General features: G+C 40.8%; 1 non-coding gene across 1 annotated transcript; it reads right to left on the bottom strand.

The window, feature by feature from the left end:
* Positions 1-3,247: 3,247 nt before the first annotated feature.
* On the bottom strand, positions 3,248-3,354 carry LOC112443693 (U6 spliceosomal RNA). The gene has a single exon (XR_003032101.1). It is a non-coding gene; the product is annotated as a U6 spliceosomal RNA (small nuclear RNA).
* Positions 3,355-12,777: the final 9,423 nt, after the last annotated feature.

Raw genomic sequence — 12,777 nt, 5'->3', positions numbered from 1 at the left:
TTCCTCTATTTCTTTGCATTGATCGCTGAGGAAGGCTTTCTTATCTCTTCTTGCTATTCTTTGGAACTCTGCATTCAGATGCTTATATCTTTCCTTTTCTCCTTTGTTTTTCGCTTCTCTTAATTTCACAGCGATTTGTAAGGCCTCCCCAGAAAGCCATTTTGCTGTTTTACATTTCTTTTCCATGGGGATGTTCTTGATTCCGGTCTCCTGTACAATGTCACGAACCTCATTCCATAGTTCATCAGGCACTCTATATATCAGATCTAGGCCCTTAAATCTATTTCTCACTTCCACTGTATAATCATAAGGGATTTGATTTAGGTCATACCCAACACGGGCACATCATGGTTGAGAGATCTGACAGAATGTGGTCTGCTGGAAAAGGGAATGGCAAACCACTTCAGTATTCTTGCCTTGAGAACCCCATGAACAGTATGAAAAGGCAAAATGATAGGATACTGAAAGAGGAACTCCGTAGGTGCCCAATATGCTACTGGAGATCAGTGGAGAAATAACTCCAGAAAGAATGAAGGGATGGAGTCAAAGCAAAAACAATATCCAGCTGTGGATGTGACTGGTGATAGAAGCAAGGTCTGATGCTGTAAAGAGCAATATTGCATAGGAACCTGGAATGTCAGGTCCATGAATCAAGGCAAATTGGAAGTGGTCAAACAAGAGATGGCAAGAGTGAATGTTGACATTCTAGGAATCAGCGAACTGAAATGGACTGGAATGGGTGAATTTAACTCAGATGACCATTATATCTACTACTGCGGGCAGGAATCCCTCAGAAGAAATGGAGTAGCCATCATGGTCAACAAAAGAGTCCAAAATACAGTACTTGGATGCAATCTCAAAAACGACAGAATGATCTCTGTTTGTTTCCAAGGCATACCATTCAATATCACAGTAATCCAAGTCTATACCCCAACCAGTAACGCTGAAGAAGCTGAGGTTGAATGGTTCTATGAAGACCTACAAGACCTTTTAGAACTAACACCCAAAAAAGATGTCCTTTTCATTATAGGGGACTGGAATGCAAAAGTAGGAAGTCAAGAAACACCTGGAATAACAGGCAAATTTGGCCTTGGAATACGTAACGAAGCAGGGCAAAGACTAATAGAGTTTTGCCAAGAAAATGCACTGGTCATAGCAAACACCCTCTTTCAACAACATAAGAGAAGACGCTACACATGGACATCACCAGATGGTCAACACCGAAATCAGATTGATTATATTCTTTGTCACTTTGTTAGGAAGTCTTAAATCAACAAAGTGGTTAAAAGCCATCCTCCTCACACTTTAACATGCCTGAGAATCACCTGCAGACATTAAGCTTCAGGTGCTGCTTCAGAGAGCTTGGGAAAGAGCCTGAGAGTCAACTCTTCTAATGAGCTCCAGACGCTGCAGTCCACAGATTATACATTGGGTAGCAAGAGTCTGTGGAATCGATCTTCATTCAAGGTTCAAGTCACTTATCTGCCACTTTCTGTTTACCCCTAATGGTTTAATTTCTGCATCTGTAAAACAGTATATGGAAGGATTATAACCTAGGCTTCTAGAAAGGAGACACCTGTCTACTCACCTTTAACAACTTCCAATCCCTAACATCCTCAAATTTGCGCATAAAGAACAATCAGGGCACATTTTAGTCTTTGTTTTATGTGAGGATGACAGGATAGATAACATTCCTTTTAGGCTACTCTATGGGCCATGCCTTTAAGACCTGCTAGAAGCAAAATTCCATTTACAACTGAATGGGGAATAATCTGCCAGTTCTAGTAGCTGACCCACAGAAGCAGCGATATGTTGGTCTGGTTACAATAACTTCTTTAAGTCAGTAACAAAACATAAAGACTGCAGTAAAAGTCAGCCAAACTCTTAAACTTCTGCAATCTGACAATTTCTTTCTTAAGCAGCAACAGTTCTTCAGTTTCCCTTTGCCTGTTGCCACCGCAAAAAACCCAGCTACTCCTCCTAGGAAACAAATGAATAATGCCTAAGCCCACTGAGATAGATATCTGTGGATTGGCTTGCCAACTTCTATTCCACCCTTTTATTAGAAGGGCTGGAAAGCTAAAACTTCTCTTCCAGAGTCCCCTTGCAGCTAGGGGCTTTGCACATGAGCTGGATTCTGTGAATTATGTACCTTCATTTGCGATCTACAAGGTGGACTCAATGAGTGTTTCTACTAGCAAGCATGGCTGTGGAGACCTAAGGTTCAGTGTTGAGGGTCTTCTAGCTTTCTGAGTATTAGAAAGGGTTAACTGGTGGTGGTCTCATTCCCTGTTTTTGACTATGGATTGTAGCTACAAGTATTTTTCATCACCTAAATTTCCAGAAACCCCTAGATGAGTCATTGTTCTAGATACTATCCCCAGAGGCCCTGTCTAGAGCCTACTTTAGTCTGTGTTGTATACATGTAATTTCCTGAATTAAATCCCTTCATGGCAGTAATACCTAGAGTGGTTTTTACTTTACGCCCTGAACCCCAACTGATACGGCCACTCACCCAAAGAAAATGTTAAAAGATCTAGGAAATTAAAAGAGAAAATGCATGGGATGTAACTGCCTTCTAGCTAATGCTGGATTTAGAATATTTTTATTGCTTTTGACATCAACTTGATTCTCCAAGATATTAAATATATGTCATGTTAGGGTGAATCTTTTTTCTTTTTTAATTAATTTATTTATTTTAATTGGAGGCTAATTACTTTACAATATTGTAGTGTTTTTTGCCATACATTGATATGAATCAGCCATGGGGGTACATGTGTCCCCCATTCTGAACCCTGCTCCTATCTCCCTCTTCCCCATCCCATCCCTCAGGGTCATCCCAGTGCAACCGGTCCTGAATACCCTGTCTCATGCATTGAACCTGGACTGGCAATCTATTTCACATATAGTAATATACATGTTTCAATGCTATTCTCTCAAATCATCCTACCCTTGCCTTCTCCCACAGAGTCCAAAAGTCTGTTCATTACATCTGTGTCTCTTTTGCTGTCTCGCATATAGGGTCATTGTTTCCATCTTCTAAATTCCATATATATGTGTTAATATACTGTACTGGTGTTTTTCTTTATGACTTACTTCACTCTGTATAATAGGCTCCAGTTTCATCCACCTCATTAGAACTGATTCAAATATATTCTTTTTAATAGCTGAGTAACATTCCACTGTGTATATGTACCACAGCTTTCTTATCCATTCGTCTGCTGATGGACATCTAGGTTGCTTCCATAAAAATATGGAACACTTCATAAATTTGCATGTCATTCTTGTGCAGGGGCCATGCTAATCTTCTCTGTATCGTTCCAATTTTAGTATATGTGCTGCCGAAGTGAGCACTTGTTTCTTTTTTCTAAATCTCCTCTAAAAGAGAGTGGAAATGGATATGTACATGATCTGACTTAATCAGGAAATGAAGGGAATAAAAACATAAAAATGTGAAGAATCATTATTCTGTGAGAGAATGTCATATTTCATGGACTGTCTTCATTAAATATTACTGATTAATAGGAAAACATGCTACCAGTCTATAGAACATGGAAATAATGTGTTGTTTTTACCTCCAAGCATCCCTTTTTCAGGTGAAAGAAACTGCTGTTTCCTTGGGGATCCTTTCTTCTAATTCAGTCCCTGATGTTAGGTGTGTGTGTACCACCTCTCCACACCTACTCCCATTCTCCCAGCCTGGAAACATGGCCCCTGCCTGGCCAATCAGGGACAATCCCCTAGTGTTTTTCTGAAGCAATGAGAGGTGCTCATTAGAATTTTTTCCCATTGTAAACTAAAGCCTGCTGCTATTCTGTCCATTTCTGAAATAGGAAAGGAGCCAGCTTTGTGAAGTATATAAAGTGTCACAAGAAACCCCAACACAAAGAAAAGCAGAGCTGAAACATGGGGAGGAAGGAAGAGGGAGAGGAGAGCAGGACACACTGATGTTTTGGGTTTACGACTTGAAAAGTTTTTCAGTGACTTCAGAAAACAATGGTCTTTTACTTAAGGAAGTTTGAACTGGGTTTTCTGTACTTGAGTTGGCAAGAGTACTGCTTTGAGGCATAGAAGGAACATACCTCAACATAATAAAAGTCATATATGATAAACCCACAGCAAACATTATCCTCAATGGTGAAAAATTGAAAGCATTTCCCCTAAAGTCAGGAACAAGACAAGGGTGCCCACTCTCACCACTACTATTCAACACAGTTTTGGAAGTTTTAGCCACAGCAATCAGAGAAGAAAAATAAATAAAAGGAATCCAGATTGGAAAAGAAGAAGTAGAACTCTCACTGTTTGCAGATGACATGATCCTCTACATAGAAAACCCTAAAGACACCATCAGAAAATTACTAGAGCCAATCAATGAATATGTAAAGTTGCAGGATATAAAATTAATACACAGAAATCCCTTGCATTCCTATACACTAACAATGAGAAAACAGAGAAATTAAGGAAACAATCCCATTTACCATTGTGATAAAAAGAATAAAATAAAAAATAAAATTGTGATGAAAATGTAGGAATAAATCTACCTAAAGAAACAAAAGACCTATATGTAGAAAATTATAAAACAATGATGAAAGAAATCAAAGATGACACAAATAGATGGAGAAATATACCATGTTCATGGATCGGAAGAATCAACATAGTGAAACTGAGTATACTACCCAAAGCAATCTATAGATTCAATGCAATCCCTATCAAGCTACCAACAGTATTTTTCGGAGAACTCAAAGAAATAATTTCACAATTTGTATGGAAATGCAAAAAAACTCAAATAGCCAAAGCAATCTTGAGAAAGAAGACTAGAACTGGAGGAATCAACCTGCCTGACTTCAGACTATACTACAAAGCTACAGTCATCAAGACAGTATGGTCCTGGCACAAAAACAGAAATATAGACCAATGGAACAAAATAGAAAGCCCAGAGATAAATCCATGCACCTATGTACACCTTGTCTTTGACAAAGGAGGCAAAAATATACAATGGAGAAAAGATGATCTCTTTAACAAGTGGTGCTGGGAAAACTGGTCAACCACTTGTAAAAGAATGAAACTAGAACACTTTCTAGCACCATACACAAAAATAAACTCAAAATGGATTAAAGATCTAAATATAAGACCAGAAACTATAAAACTCCTAGAGGAAAACATAGGCAAAACACACTTTGACATAAATCACAGCAGGATCCTCTATGACCCACCTCCCAGAGTGGGACCTAATTAAACTTAGAAGCTTTTGCACAACAAAGGAAACTATAAGCAAGGTGAAAAGACAGCCTTCAGAATGGGAGAAAATAACAGCAAACAAAGCAACTGACAAAGAATTAATCTCAAAAATATACAAGCAGCTCATGCAGCTCAATTCCAGAAAAATAAACAACCCAATCAAAAAATGGGCCAAAGAACTAGACAGACATTTCTCCAAAGACATAACAGATGGCTAACAAACACATGAAAAGATGCTCAATATCACCCATTATCAGAGAAATGCAAATCAAAACCACAATGAGGTACCATCTCACGCTGGTCAGATGGCTGCTATCAGAAAGTCTACAAACAATAAATGCTGGAGAGGGTGTGGAGAAAAGGGAACCCTCTTTACACTGTTGGTGGGAATGCAAACTAGTACAGCCACTATGGAGAACAGTGTGGAGATTCCTTTAAAAACTGGAAATAGAACTGCCATGCGACCCAGCAATCCCACTGCTGGGCATACACACCGAGGGAACCAGAACTGAGACACATACCCCAGTGTTCATCACAGCACTGTTTACAATAGCCAGGACATGGAAGCAAACTAGATGTCCACCGGCAGATGAATGGATAAGAAAGCTGTGGTACATATACACAATGGAATATTACTCAGCTATTAAAAAGAATGCATTTGAATCAGTTCTAATGAGGTGGATGAAACTAGAATCTATTATAGAGAGTGAAGTAAGTCAGAAAGAAAAACACCAATACAGTATATTAATGCACATATATGGAATTTAGAAGATGGTAATGATGACCCTATATGCGAGACAGCAAAAGAGACACAGATGTAAAGAAGAGACTTTTGGACTCTGGGAGAAGGCAAGGATGGGACGATCGGAGAGAACAGCATTGAAATATGTATATTACCATATGTGAAACAGATCGCCAGTCCTGGTTCAATGCATGAGACGGCGCTCAGGGCTGGTGCACTGGGACAATCCAGAGAGATGGGATGGGGTGGGGGGAAGTAGGAGGGGGTTTCAGGATGGGGGACACATACCCCCATGGCTGATTCATGTCAATGTATGGCAAAAGCCACCACAATATTGTAATCAGCCTCCAATTAAAATAAATTGATTAAAAAAATAAACCAAAAATAGCCTTAGCCAACTTACAAAAAAAAAGAGTCCTGTTTTGTTGTTCTTCAGTCACTTAGTCATGTCCAACTCCTTGTGACCCTAAGGACTGCAGCAAGCCAGGTTTCCCTGTCCTTCACCATCTCCCGGAGCTTGCTCAAACTCATGTCCATTGAATCAGTGATGCTATCTAACTATCTCATCCTGTGCAGACCCCTTATCCTTTTGCCTTCAATCTTTCCCAGCCTCAGGGTCTTTTTCAAAGAGTCGGCTCTTTGCATCAGGTGGCCAAAGTATTGGAGTTTGAGCTTCAGCACTGATTCTTCCATTGAATATTCACAGTTGATTTCCTTTAGGAGCGACTGGTTTGATCTCCTTGCTGTCCAAGAGACTCTCAAGAGTCTTCTCCAGCACTAGACCTTGAAAGCATCAATTCAGCCTTCTTTACAATCCAGTTCTCATATCTGTACATAACTACTGGAAAAACCATCACTTTGACTATATGGACCTTTGTCTGCCAAGTGATGACTCTGCTTTTTAATACACTGTCTAGGTTTGTTATAGCTTTTCTTCCAAGGAGCAAGCATCTCCTAATTTCATGGCTGCAGTCACCGTCTGCAGTGATTTTTGGAGCCCAAGAAGATAAAGTCTGTCACGGTTTGAATAAGTAAAATCCGTCAACCCTAACACATCTCTAGAAGGATTATCAAAAGACATGTGGCTATTCAGATTTCCTTTCCTTAGATGGTTTATCCAATGAATTTCTCCCAACTTTTCCTTTAATTTCAAGCACACTTTACCTCCTACTTCACACACACAAATATGCAAATTATTACTGAAGAATTTTCTCAATTTCCTGCCTAGATTTGAGGCCTAATTTAACACATGTTCTCTTCATTAGGCTAACAGCTTCAGCATTGTCTATAAAAATAACCATTTCGTTGGTTAGTGCCTATCCCATAGAAAGTGCTCAGTACGATCATCAGTAAGAGTGAGCAACTTAGCCGAGGTGACGCATCTAGAAAGTGACGGAGCCTTGATTCCAGCCCAGGTCTGCCCACATCAATTGCACACATTTCTTTAACACACTGATAACACATCCCGGTCAGAGGAGTGTCCTTCCTCCCATCTGTGGGAGGAGAACTCTTCCAGTCCTCCAGGACCCTATTCTGGCACTTAACCTCTCCCTCTTCTTTACATCCAGCTTGCCTCGTAAGTTCTTCACCCCCAGCATTTAGACATACTCAAGACTTTCCCACTGTAAAACCTATAAATAAACCAGCTCCACCGTCGTCCTTTCCAACAACTGTATTCATAGTTGTCATCTCTACTTCCTCATCACTGTGCTCATGAAGCCCCTTGTTCCAAAGTCACGACCCACCTTTTGGCTATTAAGTCTAAAGCATACTTCTCAGTTCTCATTTTACTTGACTGCTGGAGGATATTTAATGATAGCCAATGCCCCTTCAATTTTGAAAGTGCTTTTTTCTTGGCTTCTACTATTGTCATCTCAAATATTTCTGCTGTGAGGGATTCTCTCTGGCCTCCAACACCCTTCCCAGGTGATCTCAACAATCCCAATTACCAGTAGAATTAGAGACAGTGGATTATCTCCCAACAGTCCTTCTAGTAAGAATTTTAAAAGATTGCCAATGACAGTGTCTTCTTATTCTTTGAAAATTTTATCTTAAGAGCTTGTCGATACCTTTAGATGGATGTTAATCATCTTATTCCTTGTGCATATAATAGGAAAATGTAAGTGAAATAAATTGGTTAAGATTCTCCAAGGACTTTTTCTTTATATTTTGAATCTTTCAAATTAACATTTAATTCAGAATAATATGCTTGCCCAAAAGTATTGTGGTGCAGCATTTCTGAGGAGAGCGCTCCACTGTTCAGGATTTTCTTCCAGACAATGGATACCCAGTCTGCAAGTTCTGATGATCAAACATCAGCAGTGTCAATACCCGTACTGATAGGAATTGAGGACCCTGACGATTTATGAAGTGTTAAAATGTGAAGGAAACAAAAAGGTATCAATGAAATATGGCAACTCACATTGCTCTGAAGAGGACATGAGCTTTTTACACAATTTCAGTTACAGGTTCCTGACAAACAGTGGGGGCACCCCCTCAGGCAGAACAAATGGAGAAGGACCTTTCCATGAAAACTTTCAGTTGGTCTCCTGACAGTGGTGGAGGCGGCTGGATGGACAGCGGCCAGGAAGCCAAAGACAAGCACTTCAGGCTTAACACTATGCATGCATGGCCTGTGGTTATTTGCAACTTGAGGTGATGACTGCAGTCAGCTCTCTGCTTTGAGGGAATCTTTAACAATCATAATCCAAAGTCCCACCTAAAGACTTTCTTGATGAGTTATGAATGAATGAAGGCCAACAAGCTTAGGGGCTTTGTGTCTTGCAGTAGGGAGGATAGGGTTTTTTGAGGCTTATGGTGGGAGGAGTCACATCTTTTTTCATTTTAGGGCCTCTGAAGGTCCTAATCTCAGAGTGACCTTTGCTGACCTCTGTAAAGTAGCCTCCATGCAACACACACACACACACACAGAGTGGTCTGTTTTATTATTGTTACAGCCTGTAGCACTCTCTGAAATAATTGTATACATTTATTCTGTCTTTAGCCATTAGAATGGACGCCCTGTAAGAGCTGCAACCTGGATGCCTTGTTCAGTGCTGTATGCCCAGAACCTAAAATCGTGCCTGCCCAGCACACAGCATGTTCAAGGAAACATTTACGGAATGAGTGAACCCCAGAAGTAGGTACCTAGAAAACCCAGAAGAAATGAAATGAAATAAATAAAGGGAAATTGATGGTGAAACTAGAAATTTGGACTTCCCACTCCAACAAAATTTTAAAGAGAACAACTTGAACTGTGCTGATGGCATATATAATTCAGACATCTGCAGACTTCTTGCCCCCAGAATTAGCTGAAATGGCAAATTCCAGCGTGTCCAGATCCAGAGACAGTGGACAGCGGACAATTCTCACTGTCCAGGTCTGTAAATTCTTAGGGGTTTTTGACCTCAGAGCCCCTTCAACCTAACCACTGCTTAGGCTCCTCAAGTGCAAATATTGCTCCAATTCTTATGCAAAATTCACCCTTTTTACCAGTTTGCACAAAGGCACAAAAGACCCAGTCTCAACAATCTTTTTTTTTTTTTTTTAAGTGAACCTTACTGAGGGTTCATGAAGCTCCCTCTTTTGAAACAGCCTTTGCAATCACCACCTCCCCTCTCCCTAAGCTCTGTAAAGTGGGTTCCTCTTCTAGATTCCTGCAAGTCTGTTCTAAAAGCGGTCCCTGGGGATCTCCCTCTCGACTCCAGCAGCTTATCAAATACCTTGTCCAGATAAATATAGGGTTTTCCTTGAAACAAGTCCTGGTAAGCAAGATGGCCTCCATGTCAAGGCACAGGTAATTACTTGAACGACGGTCTTCTTTAAACACAAAAGGCAAATGTAGGTAGAATACAATGCACTGTTCAGAGCACAAGTTTCTAGGGTGTCTGATTCTGATTCACTGTGCTTGAGCTATTTACAATGGTAAATTGTAGGTAATTCTTGCCTTATTCAGTTGCTAAGCTGTATCTGACTCTTTGCTGCAACCTCATGGACTGTAGCATGCCAGGCTCCTCTGTCCTCCACTATCTCTCGGAGTTTGCTCAAACTCATGTCCATTGAGTCAGTGATGCTATCCAACCATCTCATCCTCTGTCACCCCCTCCTCCTCTTGCCCTCAATCTTTCCCAGCATCAGGGTCTTTTCCAATGAGCTGACTCTTCACATCATCAGGTGGCCAAAGTATTGGAGCTTCAGCATCAGTCCTTCCAATGAATATTCAGGGTTGATTTCCTTTAGGATTGACTGGTTTGAGTTCCCTGCTGTCCAAGAGATTCTTAAGAGTCTTCTCCAGCACCACAATTCAAAAGCAATAATATTTTGACACTCAGCCTTCTTTATGGAGAAGGCACTGGTGACCCACTCCAGTACTCTTGCCTGGAAACTCCCATGGATGGAGAAGCCTGGTAGGCTGCAGTCCATGGGATCGCTAAGGGTCGGATATGACTGAGCGACTTCACTTTCACTTTTCACTTTCATGGATTGGAGAAGGAAATGGCAACCCACTCCAGTGTTCTTGCCTGGAGAATCCCAGGGACGGGGGAGCCTGGTGGGCTGCCGACTATGGGGTCACACAGAGTCGGACACGACTGACATGACTTAGCAGCAGCAGCAGCAGCAGCCTTCTTTATGGTTCAACTCTCACACCTGTACATGATTACTGGAAAAACCTATATTCTTGCCTATATCCATGCAAATATGTTCTATCAGTTAGAGGTGGAGGGTTCCTGACTCCTAAGGGGAAAAGCCAGTTTTATAGCCCTTTACAAATTCATTTCTGTAATCCTATGTTTTTTTGCCTTCCCCTTTGAACTGGTTGTAGTATCTTCTCTGAGTCTCTCATTTAATGAATTAAAATTTCAGTGTGTTCATTTTATTTTTTTCACCTTCTGCTGCTGCTGCTAAGTCACTTCAGTCGTGTCCGACTCTGTGTGACCCCAAAGATGGCAGCCCACCAGGCTCCCCTGTCCCTGGGATTCTCCAGGCAAGAACACTGGAGTGGGTTGCCATTTCCTTCTCCAAAGCTTCAATGAGATATAACTGATAAAATCATAAGATATTAAAAGTAGTACACACCGTGATAGAGATGTGTTCATTTTGTAGTTGCATGAAAGTCATGATTTTATCTCTTTTGAAAGTTACCTTTGTAAAGCAGCAGTTAGGGGTCTGGGGCAGGAAATGGTAGCACACTCAAAGGGGAAACTGAAGAGTGTTTTCAGGGACTATTTACAGAGGTGTGGGCAGAACAGAGATGGAGACAGTGAAGCACCCCAATCAACAGGAGAGGGAAACTGGTACCACCTCTAGGGCTCCCTGGGCACAGGAAGGGAGCTATGGCCATACTTAAAAGGGACACAAGTCATGGCCCAGCAGGAAGGAGCAGGAGAATGAATAATCACTTTTCTCTCCTCTTGTCCGCTGAGCCCCATGAAGCCACAGGATAAAGAAGACAGGGTGGCATAGTTCAGCTTGTTTTCTATTGCTTTCTACATGATTTTCAGTCAAATTAATCTGACAATAATCACAAAATCTCAGGGAATTTAGAGAATCCAGCCCAAGTCTGCTATAAAGAATTTTTTAGAGAGCCTTAAATTACAATTATACTTTATATGTACATAGTTAAATAATATAGCCCTTTGGTAAAAATTCATGAAAGATATACCACCCTTTGATCACTTTCTACCTTTGAATACATATCTTATGTATTCATATCACTTCATTCATATCTTATTCATTCATATCGCTTCCTCTAAAATATTTTTACCATAGTCTTAATAACCATCAAGTTAACAGATACCTGAAAAATATCTAACATTCTCTCCAGTTTCTGGATCCTCAGCCTTTGACCAAGAAGTGAAAAGCTGATGCAATTTTGTATCTGTTTTTATATACTCTTTCACTATAAGTTGGGTGGAAGTCTGGTGAATATACTTTGAAGAAAAGAAAACTTGGATTGGTTTCTGAGTGAACGAACCTTGACACAATAAACCCCAAGCTTCTGCCTGGCCTTTGCACTTTCACACAAGTTAATGTTCAGTTGAGCACCTCAACATGCTCGGGTGGAAAGCAGCAGAGTTGCAAAACGAGGCTGAGAAAGCCGATTATACTGTGCATGATAGTGTGAGGAGAATTCAGAGCTCAGGGAGTAATCTGGAAGGAAGGGGAGAAGGAGGAAGGCCACATGACTGGAGGCTGCAGGAGAGCTGCGGAACAGTTGACTATTTTAAGGATGGCTAATGTTCAGTTGTAAATTGTCTTCTACCAAACCTTTGGTAAAGTTGGCTTCATGAAAAATGTGTGTGAGCGGTTCTGATTAAACCTTAATAAGGAAATAATTTTTTTTAAAAACAGCAATAATGGTTTAAAAAAAAAAAAAAGACGGAATCTGAGTGTTTAGTATATCCTGGGCATTGTGCTAACAAAGGGCTACACTATCTATTCACAGTCACCTGCAATGAGACAGCCAGTATCCCCCCTTTCTAGGGAAGGAAGCTGATGCTCAGAAAGGTAATTCACTTGAGGTAACATATCCAGTAAATGAAAGAGGATCTGACACCAGAAACCAGGCTGTGTTCATAGCACCTCATGGCTTTGCAATCACCCTCCCCAGCCTCCTTAAAAAGCTGTCCTTTCGTCTCTGTCATTGACAAGAACCCCCTCCTCCTCTAAGGTCTCCCATTTCACAGTCAAAGGGCTGTAACCAAAGTTTTTCCACATGTGGGTGAGATCTGTCTCCCTACAGTTTCCATCCCCAAGTCTTCCATCTGCTGTCTGGGTCACTCAGAGCAAACATAATC

This window comes from Bos taurus, chromosome 2 (genome assembly GCF_002263795.3).
Source record: "Bos taurus isolate L1 Dominette 01449 registration number 42190680 breed Hereford chromosome 2, ARS-UCD2.0, whole genome shotgun sequence".
Classification (NCBI taxonomy): Eukaryota; Metazoa; Chordata; class Mammalia; order Artiodactyla; family Bovidae; genus Bos; species Bos taurus.
This window is presented reverse-complemented; position numbering and strand designations above follow the sequence as displayed.